Below are 14,459 nucleotides of genomic sequence, written 5' to 3'. Positions count from 1 at the left end.
CCCCTTTCTTCTTCTTTCCGGTTGATGCAACCAGAGATGTCGGAGCCCAGGATCCAGACGCCACCTTTGACGACGACTACCACAACCCCGAGGGTGCCTACTACTACGTGGAGGACGCCAACAACCAGGAGTAGTTAGGAGGCTCCCAGGCAGGAGGCCTTGCCTTTTCGATCGTAGATGCTTTTGTGCTAGCCTTCTTAAGGCAATCTTGTTTAACTTATGTCTGTACTCAGATATTGTTGCTTCCGCTGGCTCGTTTGTATTCAAGCTGATGTATTCGAGCCCTCGAGGCCCCTGGCTTGTAATATAAAGCTTGTATTATTTTAATTTGTGTCTAGAGTTGTGTTGTGATATCTTCCCGTGAGTCCTTGATCTTGATCGTACACATTTGCGTGTATGATTAGTGTACGATTAAACAATGAGGGTTTTTCTGCAGTTCTGTTTTCTCAAGATTATTAGGCAAATTCATAGAAAGGAAGAAAAACCACATTGAGCCGAATTTGTAGGCTGCTGGGGCACTCACCATGGGCTAAGGCCTAGGTCGGTAGTGGCGGCTGAGGCAGATCTGGAGCAGACCGGATCTAGAGGGGGAGTAGGTTGGGCCTTGGCGGCGGATCTGACCCAAGCGGGCGACGTGCATGGTCAACAGTGCCCACGCGCGCTTTGGCTGTCTCGCATGCGATAAAGGGGAGCAAGACAGGGGACTTGGTGCACGGAGGAGGTCGACGGCTGGGAACAGCGAGGATGGCAAAGACACGGGGACTTCAAGGTCGGGGAGGAACCATGGTGGCCCGGGCATCCATGGCCGGCTCCTGAGGTGCTCCAAAAGGTGAAGATGTGGCCAGGCACAACGGCGCAGGAGCACTCCTAGTGTCCATGGCGGGGACCTGTGGACGAACCAGGGAGGGCTGAGAGAGCTACAAGAGAAGGGTAGAGAGCAGAGAGATGGGCGACGATGAAGAGTCCCTGTGCTCTGGTGGCGAGGCTCATGGCAGGTAAGCAGCGGCCATCTCCAGTGGTGGTGGTCGACACCGGCAGGCGCGTTTGCTGGAAGAAGTTGGGGCTCGGGAGGTTGTCCATGGCACCGGTGCGTTCCTGTGAAGAGAGGAATGAGAGAGACGAGGTGAGGGAAGAACCAGAGAGGGAAAAGAAAGGTGTATGGAGAGAGGGAACCAGGCGGCGAGGGGGTGCTGGTGTTGTCGGTGGAGGCAAACTCCATGGTAGGGGGCGCGACGGCATGGTTGCTTCCCTGCACGGGATCTATCGAGGCCGAGGGAAGAAAAAGAGGCCGCGGGCGCCTGGAGGTCTTTGGCATGCTCGGGGGCTCCTTCCTCGAGTCGCTGCCTAGGCACGGGCAGCTACGGGGTTCGAGCACAGGGAAGCAGGGAGGCGGTGGCGATTGGTGGGTGGTTGTGAGAGCGTTGGTTGGAGAGAGGTGGATCGGGATGGATCCCGAGGAAGACGTTGAGAGGTGGAGTGGCGGCGGCGGGGCGATGGGATAAGGAGAAGATTTCTAGGGTTTACTGATATATATATATATATATATATATATATATATATATATATATATCAGGTGGATTACGTTAGGGGCTATTTGGACCCTCCGATTTAGACCAGCCGGTCGAGAAAAATAGGCTAGGGAAGCCCAAATAAGAAGGGGACTACTATGCGTCCATTGCCGGATCTTTTAAAAGATCGGCCGGGTTGCTAGCCCCCAAATCTGGCGTCTTCGAACGGCTAACAGGCATGCTAGCTTTTGCAACAAAGCTCATGTTGCGAAAATGTCTGTAGAACTTTTCTGCAATAGAGTTTATGTTACAGAATATTTTCTACAACCGAGATAGTGTTGCGGAAACATTTGTGGAGTATTTTTTGCTAGAAATGTCATATTGCAGACTTTTTTTGCAACAAAGATCACGTTGCGGAAATGTCTATAGATTTTTTTGCAACATACTCCCTCCATTCCTTTATATAATGTGCATTTGTTTTTTGATAAAATTCCATAATGTAAGGTGCATTTATTTTAATTCCTCACAATTTCCTTGTTAGCCCTCTAGAAAAAAGGAAACTATCTCTCTGTTGATTGTCTGTATCTCTCCTTGTACCAAAAGAAGGAAAGTATCTCTCTTTCAATTGCATGTATCTCTTACTTTCCTAGACTAATTGATTAGTTGGCACTAACCAACAATTTTGCCAAGGGTAAGTTCATCCTAACATGTCCATAATTATGTGCCTTGGTCACCGTGCCGAAAATAATACACCTTACATGAGGAATGGAGGGAGTACGTCATATTGTAGATTATTTTGTAACAGAAAGCATGTTGTAAAGACAAACAAAGAAGGAAAAAGAAATGAATGGCTCTCAGTCATTAGTGTTTTTTTCCGCACGACCCGTTATTTTCTTAAGCATTATTTGTGCAACAAAGGTCATGCTGCAGAAATTTTTTTTGCAACAGGGGTTGTGTTACAGATTTATTTTTCTTCTATCTTTCACATTTCTGCAACATAGATGATGTTGCGGAAGGATTTTTGCAGCAAGAATGATGTTGCAGGAAAAATATATGAAAAGAAGATCAAGTTATATACATGCTGGCCACTTGTTGGTGCTCCATATGCTTGTAACATAGCCTGCGTTACAAACTTGTGTGTGCAACATGCCCAATGTTACAAAAGTTGTTGAACTGTCTCACATAGTGTTACGTGCCGTATGATTAACATTAAATTGGACGACCACAGAGGTGGTGGATACGAGCGACTCATCCGCCAGTAGGAAGGTAATGTTTCCCAAATAAGAAACTGAAGATATTTTGTGGATGTTTGTGGATGATCCGAATCCAACGTGATGACTGTGCGGGTCGGGTTGGGGACAGTTTTGGATAGGTACCGGCTGGGTCTGTGGGCAGGTAGAGAGGTTGCTTAGGAGGTCAAATAAGAGGGAAACGAAACCCTGTTGGACCAAGAAAGATCAACGGAGACAAAAAGGTAAACAACAACTAAAAACCGATGCAAGTTTAAAAAAAATGAAGGCAACGAAGTGCCGATCCAATGCGAATGATGCGATGATGAATGCAACAAACAAATTGAAGGAAATATGCCCTAGAGGAAATAATAAAGTTATTATTTATTTCCTTATTTCATGATAAATGTTTATTATTCATGCTAGAATTGTATTAACCGGAAACATAATACATGTGTGAATACATAGACAAACATAGTGTAACTAATATGCCTCTACTTGACTAGCTCGTTAATCAAAGATGGTTAAATTTCCTAACCATAGATATGAGTTGTCATTTGATTAACGGGATCACATCATTAGGAGAATGATGTAATCGACTTGACCCATTCTGTTAGCTTAGCACTTGATCGTTTAGTATGTTGCTATTGCTTTCTTCATGACGTATACATGTTCCGACAACTATGAGATTATGCAACTCCCATTTACCGGAGGAACACTTTGTGTGCTACCAAACGTCACAATGTAACTGGGTGATTATAAAGGAGCTCTACTGGTGTCTCCGAAGGTACATGTAGGGTTGGAGTATTTCGAGATTAGGATTTGTCACTCCGATTGTCGGAGAGGTATCTCTCGGCCCTCTCGATAATGCACATTACTATAAGCCTTGCAAGCAATGTGACTAATGAGTTAGTTGCGGGATGATGCATTACGGAACGAGTAAAGAGACTTGCCGGTACCGAGATTGAGCTAGGTATTGAGATACCGATGATCGAATCTCGGGCAAGTAACATACCGATGACGAAAGGAACAACATATGTTGTTATGCGGTTTGACCGATAAAGATCTTCGTAGAATATGTAGGAGCCAATATGAGCATCCAGGTTCCCCTATTGGTTATTGACCGGAAACGTGTCTCGGTCATGTCTACATAGTTATCGAACCCGTAGGGTCCGCACGCTTAAGGTTTCGATGACAGTTATATTATGAGTTTATGAGTTTTGATGTACCGACGGAGTTCAGAGTCCCGGATAAGATCGGGGACATGACGAGGAGTCTCAAAATGGTCGAGATGTAAAGATCGATATATTGGACGACTATATTCGGACTTCGGAAAGGTTCTGAGTGATTCGGATATTTTGGGGCTACCGGGGAGTTACGGGAATACGACGAAGAAGCAATGGGCCTCATGGGCCAAGTGGTGGAAAAGAGGAGGCAGGGCGCGCGGCCCCCCTAGCCCAAACCGAATTGGACTAGGGGGGCGACCCCCCTTTTCTCCTTTTCCTCCCTCTCCTTCCTTCTCCTTCTCCTTCCCTTCCTTCCCCTCTCCTACATGGACTAGGAAAGAGGGGCGAATCCTACTTGGAGTAGGATTGCCCCCCTTGGGCGCGCCTCCTCCCCTTGGCCGGCCCTCTCCTCCTCCCCCCCTTTATATACGGAGGAAGGGGGAACCCCATAGACACAACAATTGATCTCTTGATCTATTAGCTGTGTGCGGTGCCCCCTCCACCATAGTCCTCATCGATAATATTGTAGCGGTGCTTAGGCGAAGCCCTGCGACGGTAGAACATCAAGATCGTCACCACGCCGTCGTGCTGACGGAACTCTCCCTTGACACTTGGCTGGATTGGAGTTTGAGGGACATCATCGAGCTGAACGTGTGCTAGAAATCGGAGGTGCCGTAGTTTCGGTGCTTGATCGGTCGGGCCGTGAAGACGTACGACTACATCAACCGCGTTGTTCTAACGCTTCCGCTTTCGGTCTACGAGGGTACATGGACAGCACTCTCCCCTTTCGTTGCTATGCATCACCATGATCTTGCGTGTGCGTAGGAAAATTTTGAAATCACTACGTTCCCCAAGAGTGGTATTATAGCCAGGTTTTATGTGTAGATGTTATATGCACGAGTAGAACACAAGTGAGTTGTGGGCGATACAAGTCATACTGCTTACCAGCATGTCATACTTTGGTTCAGCGATTGTTGGATGAAGCGGCCCGGACCGACATTATGCGTACGCTTACGCGAGACTAGTTCTACCGACGTGCTTTGCACACAGGTGGCTGGCGGGTGTCTTTTTCTCCAACTAAAGTTGAACTGAGTGTGGCTACGCCCGGTCCTTGCGAAGGTTAAAATAACACTAACTTGACAAACTATTGTTGTGGTTTTGATGCATAGGTAAGAACGGTTCTTGCTCAGCCCGTAGCAGCCACGTGAAATTTGCAACAACAAAGTAGAGGACGTCTAACTTGTTTTTGCAGGGCATGTTGTGATGTGATATGGTCAAGACGTGATGCTATATTTTATTGTATGAGATGATCATGTTTTGTAACCGAAGTTATCGGCAACTGGCAGGAGCCATATGGTTGTCGCTTTATTGTATGAAATGCAAACACCATGTAATTGCTTTACTTTATCACTAAGCGGTAGCGATAGTCGTAGAAGCAATAGATGGCGTAATGACAACGATGCTATGATGGAGATCAAGGTGTCGCACCGGTGATGATGGTGATCACGACGGTGCTTCGGAGATGGAGATCACAAGCACAAGATGATGATGGCCATATCATATCACTTATATTGATTGCATGTGATGTTTATCCTTTCTGCACCTTATCTTGCTTTGATTGATGGTAGCATTTTAAGATGATCTCTCACTAATTATCAAGAAGTATTCTCCCTGAGTATGCACCGTTGTGAAAGTTCTTCATGCTGAGACACCATGTGATGATCGGGTGTGATAGGCTCTACGTTCAAATACAACGGGTGCAAAACAGTTGCACACGCGGAATACTCAGGTTAAACTTGACGAGCCTAGCATATACAGATATGGCCTCGGAACATGGAGACCGAAAGGTTGAACCTGAATCATATAGTAGATATGATGAACATAGTGATGTTCACCATTGAAAACTACTCCATCTCACGTGATGATCGGACATGGTTTAGTTGATTTGGATCACGTGATTACTTAGATGACTAGAGAGATGTCTATCTAAGTGGGAGTTCTGAAGTAATATGATTAATTGAACTTTAATTTATCATGAACTTAGTCCTGGTAGTATTTTGCAAATTATGTTGTAGATCAATAGCTCGCGTTGTTGCTTTCATATGTTTATTTTGATATGTTCCTAGAGAAAATTGTGTTGAAAGATGTTAGTAGCAATGATGCGGATTGGATCCGTCATCTGAGGTTTATCCTCATTGCTACACAGAAGAATTATGTCCTTGATGCACCGCTAGGTGACAAATCTATCGCAGGAGCAGATGCATACGTTATGAACGTTTGGCTAGCTCAAAATGATGACTACTTGATAGTTTAGTGTACCATGCTTAAACGGCTTAGAATCGGGACTTCAAAGACGTTTTGAACATCATGGACCATATGAGATGTTCCAGGAGTTGAAGCTAATATTTCCAGCAAATACCCGAGTTGAGAGATATGAAGTCTCCAACAAGTTCTATAGCTAAAAGATGGAGGAGAATCGCTCAACTAGTGAGCATGTGCTCAAATTGTCAGGGTACTTCAATTGCTTGAATCAAGTGGGAGTTTATCTTCCAGATAAGATAGATATTGATAGAATTCTCTAGTCACCATCACCAAGTTACTAGAACTTCGTGATGAAATATAGTATGCAAGGGATGACGAAAACGATTCCCAAGCTCTTCGTGATGTTGAAATTGACGAAGGTAGAAATCAAGAAAGAGCATCAAGTGTTGATGATTGACAAGACCACTAGTTTCAAGAAAAGGGCGAAGGGAAAGAAAGGGAAACTTCAAGTAGAATGGCAAACAAGTTGTCACTCCCGTGAAGAAGCCCAAAGCTGGACCAAATCCTGAAACTGAGTGCTTACACTGCAAATGAAATGGTCACTGGAAGCGGAAATGCCCTGAATATTTGGTGGATAAGAAGGATGGCAAAGTGAACAAGGGTATGTTTGATATACATGTTATTGATATGTGCCTTACTAGTGTTTATAGTAGCCCCTGAGTATTTGATACTTGTTCGGTTGCTAAGATTAGTAACTCGAAACAGGAGTTACAGAATAAACAGAGACTAGTTGAAGGGGAAGTAACGATGAGTGTTGGAAGTAGTTCCAAGATTAATATGATCATCATCACACACTCCCTATACTTTCGGGATTAGTGTTAAACCTAAATAAATGTTATTTGGCGTTTGCGTTGAGCATGAATATGATTAGATCATGTTTATTGCAATACGATTATTCATTTAAAGTCAGAGAATAATTGTTGTTCTGTTTACATGAATAAAACCTTCAAATGGTCATACACCCAATGAAAATAGTTTGTTGGATCTCGATCATAGTGATACACATATTCATAATATTGATGCCAAAAGATGCAAAGTTAATAATGATAGTGCAACTTATTTGTGGCACTGCCGTTTGGGTCATATCAGTGTAAAGCGCATGAAGAAACTCAATAAAGATGGATTTTCAGAATCACTTGGTTATGAATCATTTGATGCTTGCGAACCGTGCCTTTTGGGCAAGATGACTAAAACTCCGTTCCCCGAAACAATGGAACAAACTATTGACTTATTGGAAATAATACATACCGATGTATGCGACCCGATGAGTGTTAAGGCTCACGGCGTGTATCGTTATTTTCTGACCTTCACAGATGATTTGAGAAGATATGGGTATATCTACTTGATGAAACATAAGTCTAAAACATTTGAAAAGTTCAAAGAATTTTAGAGTGAAGTGGAAAATCATCGTAATAAGAAAAATAAAGTTTCTACGATCTGATCGTGGAGACGAATATTTGAGTTGCGAATTTGGTCTTCATTTGAAACAATGTGAAATAGTTTTGCAACTCACGCCAACAATGTAATGGTGTGTCCGAACGTCATAATCGTACTTTACTAGATATGGTGCGATCTATGATGTCTCTTATCTGTTTACCACTATCGTTTTGGGGTTATGCAATAGAGATAGTTGCATTCATGTTTAATAGGGCACCATCTAAATCTGTTGAGACGACACCATATGAACTATGGTTTAGCAGTAAACCTAAGTTGTTGTTTCTTAAAGTTTGGAGTTGCGATGCTTATATGAAAAAGGTTTTCAACCTGATAAGCTCGAACCCAAATCGGAGAAGTGCGTCTTCATAGAATACCCAAAGGAAACTGTTGAGTACACCTTCTATCACAGATCTGAAGGAAAAACATTCGTTGCTAAGGGTGGATCCTTTCTAGAGAAGGAGTTTCTCTCGAAAGAAGTGAGTGGGAGGAAAGTAGAGCTTGATAAGGTAATTTTTACCTTCTCCCGAATTGGAAAGTAGTTCATCATAGAAATCAGCTCCAGTGATTTCTACACCAATTAGTGAGGAAGCTAATGATGATGATCATGAAACTTCAGATCAAGTTACTACAAAACCTCGTAGGTCTTCCAAAGTACAGTCCGCACCAGAGTGGTACGGTAATCCTGTTCTAGAAGTCATGCTACTAGACCATGATGAACCTATGAACTATGAGGAAGCGATGATGAGCCCAGATTCTGTGAGATGGCTTAAGGCTATGAAATCTGAGATGGGATCCATGTATGAGAACAAAGTATGGACTTTGGTTGACTTGCCCAATGATTGGCAAGCCATAGAAAATAAATGGATCTTCAAGAGGAAGACATACACTGATAGTTGTGTTACTATCCACAAAGCTCGAATTGTCGAAAAAGGTTTTCGACAAGTTCAAGGTGTTGAATACGATGAGATTTTCTCACTCGTATCGATGCTTAAGTCTGTCCGAATCATGTTAGCAATTGCCACATTTTATGAAATCTGGGAAATGGATGTCAAAACTGTATTTCTTAATGGATTTATTAAAGAAGAGTTGTATATGATACAACCAGAAGGTTTTGTCAATCCTAAAGGTGCTAACAAAGTGTGCATGCTCCAGCGATCCATCTATGGACTGGTGCAAGCATCTCGGAGTTGGAATATATGCTTTGATGAGTTGATCAAAGCATATAGTTTTATACAGACTTGCGGTGAAGCCTGTATTTACAATAAAGTGAGTGGGAGCACTACCACCTTTCTGATAAATACATGTGAGTAACATATTGTTGATCAGAAATGATGTAGAATTTTTCTGGAAAGCATAAAGGAGTATTTGAGAGGAGTTCTTTAAAAGAAAGACCTCAGTAAAGCTACTTACATATTGAGCATCAAAATCTATTGAGATAGATCAAGACGCTTGATAAGTTTTTCAATAAGTACATACCTTGTCAAGATTTTGAAGTAGTTCAAAATGGAACAGTCAAAGAAAGAGTTCTTGCCTGTGTTGCAAAGGTGTGAAATTTGAGTAAGACTCAAATCCCGACCACGGTAGAAAATAGAAAAGAGAATGAAAGTCATTATCTATGCCTCAGTCATAGGTTCTATAAAGTATGCTATGCTATGTACCAGACCTATTGTATACCTTGCTCTGGATTTGGCAAGGGAGTACAATAGTGATCTAGGAGTAGATCACTGGACATTGGTCAAGAATATCCTTAATGAGGACTAAGGAAATATTTCTCGATTATGGAGGTGATAAAAGAGCTCGTCGTAAAAAGTTACAACGATGCAAAATTTTACACCAATCTAGATGAATCCAAGTCTCAATCTGGATACATATTGAAAGTGGGAGCAATTAGCTAGAGTAGCTCCGCGTAGAGCATTGTAGACATAGAATATTTGCAAAATACATACAACTCTGAATGTGACAGACCCGTTGACTAAGCTTCTCTCACGAGCAAAACATGATCATACCTTAGTACTCTTTGGTTGTTAATCACATAACGATGTGAACTAGATTATTGACTCTAGTAACCCTTTGGGTGTTGATCACATGACGATGTGAACTATGGGTATTAATCACATACATATGTGAATATTGGTGTTAAATCACATGGTGATGTGAACTAGATTATTGACTCTAGTGCAAGTCGAAGACTGAAGGAAATATGCCCTAGAGGAAATAATAAAGTTATTATTTATTTCCTTATTTCATGATAAATGTTTATTATTCATGCTAGAATTGTATTAACCGGAAAAATAATACATGTGTGAATACATAGACAAACATAGTGTCACTAGTATGCCTCTACTTGACTAGCTCGTTAATCAAACATGGTTAAGTTTCCTAACCATAGACATGAGTTGTCATTTGATTAACGAGATCACATCATTAGGAGAATGATGTGATTGACTTGACCCATTCTGTTAGCTTAGCACTTGATCGTTTAGTATGTTGTTATTGCTTTCTTCATGACTTATACATGTTCCTACAACTATGAGATTATGCAACTCCCGTTTACCGGAGGAACACTTTGTGTGCTACCAAAAGTCACAACGTAACTGGCTGATTATAATGGAGCTCTACAGGTGTCTCTGAAGGTACATGTTGGGCTGGCGTATTTTGAGATTATGATTTGTCACTCCGATTGTCCGAGAGGTATCTCTGGGCCCTCTCGGTAATGCACATCACTATAAGCCTTGCAAGCAATGTGACTAATGAGTTAGTTGTGGGATGATGCATTGCAGAACGAGTAAATAGACTTGCCGGTAACGAGATTGAGCTAGGTATTGAGATACCGACGATCGAATCTCGGGCAAGTAACATACCGATGACAAAGGGAACAACGTATGTTGTTATGCGGTTTGACCGATAAAGATCTTCGTAGAATATGTAGGAGCCAATATGAGCATCCAGGTTCCGCTATTGGTTATTGAACGGAAACGTGTCTCGGTCATGTCTACATAGTTCTCGAACCCGTAGGGTCCGCACGCTTAAGGTTTCGATGATAGTTATATTATGAGTTTATGAGTTTTGATGTACCTAAGGAGTTCGCAGTCCCATATCAGATTGGGGAGATGACGAGGAGTCTCGAAATGGTCGAGATGTAAAGATCGATATATTGGATGACTATATTCGGACTTCGGAAAGGTTCTGAGTGATTCGGGTATTTTCGGGGGTACCGGGGAGTTACGGGAATATGAGGAAGAAGCAATGGGCCTCATGGGCCAAGTGGTGGAAGAGAGGAGGCAGGGCGCGCGGCCCTCCTAGCCCAAACCGAATTGGACTCGGGGGCCGGCCCCCCTTTCCTCCTTTCCTCCCTCTCCTTCCTTCTCCTTCTCCTTCCCTTCCTTCCCCTCTCCTACATGGACTAGGAAAGAGGGGGGAATTCTACTTGGAGTAGGATTGCCCCCCTTGGGTGCGCCTTCTCCCCTTGGCCGGCCCTCTCCTCCTCGCACCTTTATATACGGAGGAAGGGGGCACCCCATAGACACAACAATTGATCTCTTGATCTCTTAGCCGTGTGCGGTGCCCTCCTCCACCATAGTCCTCCTCGATAATATTGTAGCGGTGCTTAGGCGAAGCCCTACGATGATAGAACATCAAGATCGTCACCACGCCATCGTGCTGACGGAACTCTCCCTCGACACTCGGCTGGATTGGAGTTCGAGGTACGTCATCAAGCTGGACGTGTGCTAGAACTCGGATGTGACGTAGTTTCGGTTCTTGATCGGTCGGGCCGTGAAAACGTACGACTACATCACCCGCGTTGTTCTAATGCTTCCACTTCTAGTCTACGAGGGTACATGGACAACACTCTCCCCTCTTGTTGCTATGCATCACCATGATCTTGCGTGTGCCTAGGAAAATTTTGAAATTACTACGTTCCCCAACACAAATAAAACACACGGCAACAACAAAATAACCGGAAGGCATCCGGAGGGTCGGTCTTGGGTTGTCACACCAACGCTGCACTAACCACTTAGTTAGTTGCCGCCAAGTATAGCAGCAACGGCGCTTGCTGTTTAGGAGAGACTAGGGTGGGAGCAAAGGAAAGTTAGGCTTTCAGGTCTTGCAGTGCTACTTCTACCTCTAGGGTTAACTTCATCAGACCTGCCTTCTTCAAAATTTTGAAGAAACGCAAGGCATGCTCGACAGACTTGGAAATGAACCTACTCAGCGCGGCAACGCATCAAGTTAAACGCCTCACATCCTTGATAGTCTTGGGTGCTTGTATCTACTCGATCGCTCTGATCTTATCGGGGTTGGCTTCTATCCCTTGGTGAGACACAAAGAAACCAAGTAGGTTGCCGGAGGAACAACAAAAACACACTTCTCAGGGTTTAACTTCAAGTTGATCTTATGCAAGTTTGCAAAGGTCTCTTCCAAATCATCAATGAGTGTTGATCTGTCCTTGGTTTTGACCACTATATCATCCATATAAGCTTGTACATTTCTGTGCAGTTGTGGTTCGAAACCAACCTGTACTGCTCTTGCAAAAGTGGATCCGGCGCTCTTTAACTCGAAAGGCATGCGTACAAAGCAGTACGTGCCACATGGTGTTATGAACACGGACTTCTCTTCATTTACCTTGGAAAAGAATATTTGATCGTACCTGGAGTACGCATCCAAGAAGGAAAGCAGATCACACCCGGAAGTGGAGTCTAAAATCTAATCGATGCGCGGCAGGGGAAAGGGTCCTTCAGGCAGTCCTTGTTCTAGTATGTGAAGTCAATGCATCCTCCATTTCCCATTTGCCTTGCACACTACCACAGGGTTCACTAACCATGTTGTATGCAACACTCCTCTGACCAAACTAGATGCTTCAAGTTTCTTGATCTCCTCGGCAATGAATTGTTGCCGCTCTAAAGCTTGCTTCCTGACCTTCTGCTTGACGGGCCGGGCATGAGGAAAGATAGCAAGGTGGTGCTCCATTATCTACCTTGGAACACCGGGATGTTAGATGGTTTCCAAGCAAACACATCGACATTCGCCCACAGGAAGGCAACGAGCGCGCTTTCCTATTTTTCATCAAGGGTAGCGCTGATGGTGAACGTACTGTCAGTGCCATCCTGCCTTGCTGGGACCTTTTTCGCAATAGGTGAAGCAGGCTTGGGCCTCTTGCTAGTGGACCTCTTCGGCAGGTTCTCAACAGGTGCGGCACACTCCGAAGAGGTGCGCTTCCTGGAGCCATTGCTGGCATCACTGCTAGCTTTCTTTCCCTTCTTTGTTTCCTTGGCGGGAGCTATGGCTTCTGCAGCTTCAGCTTCTACCGCGTCTCGATGCATCTGGTCCACACATATAATTACGTCTATTTTATCTCATGGAATGGAAATGATACCCACCGTCCTTGGCATTTTCAAGATGTTGTAAGCATAGTGAGATGCTGCCATGAATTTTGACAGGCTGGACGACCAAGAATCCCATTCTAAGGCAAGGGTAGATCAACCACGTCAAACATGACCCTCTCGGTCTGGTAGTTCAGTTCCCCGCCAAATGTCACAGGCAACGTGATCTTCCCCTTGGGTCGGCTCCTGCCGGGGTTGATTTCTTGAAATGTATACGTGTCCTTGAGCTCCTCATCGGGGATCTGCAACTTCGCCACCACTTTAGGGGAAATCAAGTTCAACCCAGCCCCACCATCAACTAGCATCTTAGTGACCTTGAGGGTGCGGATTGTTGGGGAAACTAATAACCGCAAACATCCAACCGCAATGGTGCGGTCAGGATGATCGTCTTCGTCAAAGATGATAGGCATGCGGGACCACTTGAGTGGCTTCCGGGAGTGTGCGGTTGACTCCATGGCATTGACCTCACGCACCCACTGCTTGAGCTAGCGGTGATAGGAGTGCAAAGATGAACCCCCGTCAACACACATGGATTTGGTTGCTTTCTGTAATTCTTGTTTGCTGGTTTCTTCATCCCCTTCATCACTGTCACCATCTCCTTCTTTCCTCTCGCAACCTCTAGAAGGTTTCTCCTTTTGATGCGGGGCCTCGCCACGGCGGGCCCCTCTACTGCCATAGCCTTTTCCGCCAGCACCCTCTTGGTCTTTCTCCCTATCATCCTTCTCAGATTCTGCCTTTTGCTTCTTAACAAGCTGCTCGACTTGGTGGCATTCTTGGAGATCATGACCTTTAGTGCAATGGATTTTGCAGTATGGACCATCAGAATTCCAAGATTTCTCATGTCGCTGCGGCCTCCTGTCAATCAGCACATGTGGCAGCTTCCTTGCCGGGGGCTTTAGTTTTGGCTTTCTTGCAGCCGAGATTGCCAGAGCTCTCAACGACCAACACTGACTTATCTTTGCGCTTCTTGTTGCACCTCCAGCTTCTCCTCTTCGGGTTAGTGGTCTTGTTGGGGATATAACTATTGGGTATGACCCGCCCAGGAGGGGCCGGGTCATATCGTTGGCGACTTAAGGATGGAGATGGCGGGTTATGAAGCAAGCCTATTGAAGGCCCAAGACCCAGAGGCGACTTGACTCCCAAGAGGATAAACCGCCATATGTGTAACTTGTATTGAAAGGCAAGCTTAGTTAGTCACCGAGCCGGACACATTGTGTATGAGCCGCCCGCGACTCTGTAAGCCGCCGCGTATCAGCATGTGTATATAAAGGGGTGATCCGATGGCGGGTTAGGAAAATAAACAACAAGTCGAGAACTTGGTCAAGTGTATTCGCTCCCTGGTAATCGAAACCCAAG

Source organism: Triticum aestivum, chromosome 4B (genome assembly GCF_018294505.1).
Source record: "Triticum aestivum cultivar Chinese Spring chromosome 4B, IWGSC CS RefSeq v2.1, whole genome shotgun sequence".
NCBI classification, from domain to species: Eukaryota; Viridiplantae; Streptophyta; class Magnoliopsida; order Poales; family Poaceae; genus Triticum; species Triticum aestivum.
This window is presented reverse-complemented; position numbering follows the sequence as displayed.